Genomic DNA, 892 nt, shown 5'->3' on the forward strand with positions numbered 1-892 from the left:
TGATGCCTCTCATTCCTTGTTTATAATCTTGTTAGCTCATTTTACTTTGGATACTTCCATAGCTGTGTTTGTTCCTGGGTTATGTCATCATGTGTATTCATGGTGAGTTGTTGGGTGGTATTATTGGTTCTCTGTAGAAAGGACTCCCTTTTTTATCTATTGTAAGGATGATCTGGTTTTAACAAATTTCCTTAATTTCTCCTTGTCTTGAAAAGTCCTAATTTCACCATCATATATGAGGGACAATTTTCCTGGTACATAATTCCTGGTTGGAAAATTTTCTCTTTCAGGGTTTTATAACATACCATACCATTACCTTCTCACCTGTATGGTTTCTGCTGAGAAATCTGAGCTTAGTCTTATTAGTTGTTCTTTGTAGTTAATTTTTTCTTTATTCCCCATCCTGCTTTCAGGATTCTTTCTTTGTCTTTGGTTTTGATGAGTTTGATGATGATATGTCTTTGTGTATTTCTTTTGAGGTGTATCCTGTTTGGGTTTGTTTGACTTCCTGAATGGATATATTCCCATCTTTCATCATATCAAGAAAACTCTGTTCCCATAAATCTTGGCAATTTTCTCGGTGATTTTCTTTTTTTCTTCCTGTTCTGGAATTCCAATTACATGTAGGTTATTCCATTTGATGGTATCCCACATGAACCTTAGCTTTTCTTCATTTAGTTTTGATCTTTTTTCTGATTGATCCCTTTCCAAAGAAGTGTTCAGTTACTTGTCTTCAATCTCATTAATTCTGTTTTCCATTGATTCAATTCTACTCCTTTGTCCTTCCAAAGTGTTATCTATTTCTGAAAATATAGTATTGATCTTCTGGATTTTTATCTGTAGATTTAGTATCATTTCTACATTTTTGTTTATTTTGCCATTTTGTTCTTTT

The sequence above is a fragment of the Orycteropus afer genome, unplaced genomic scaffold (genome assembly GCF_000298275.1).
Source record: "Orycteropus afer afer isolate SDZICR_OR568_19922 unplaced genomic scaffold, OryAfe1.0 scaffold00576, whole genome shotgun sequence".
Taxonomy (NCBI): Eukaryota; Metazoa; Chordata; class Mammalia; order Tubulidentata; family Orycteropodidae; genus Orycteropus; species Orycteropus afer.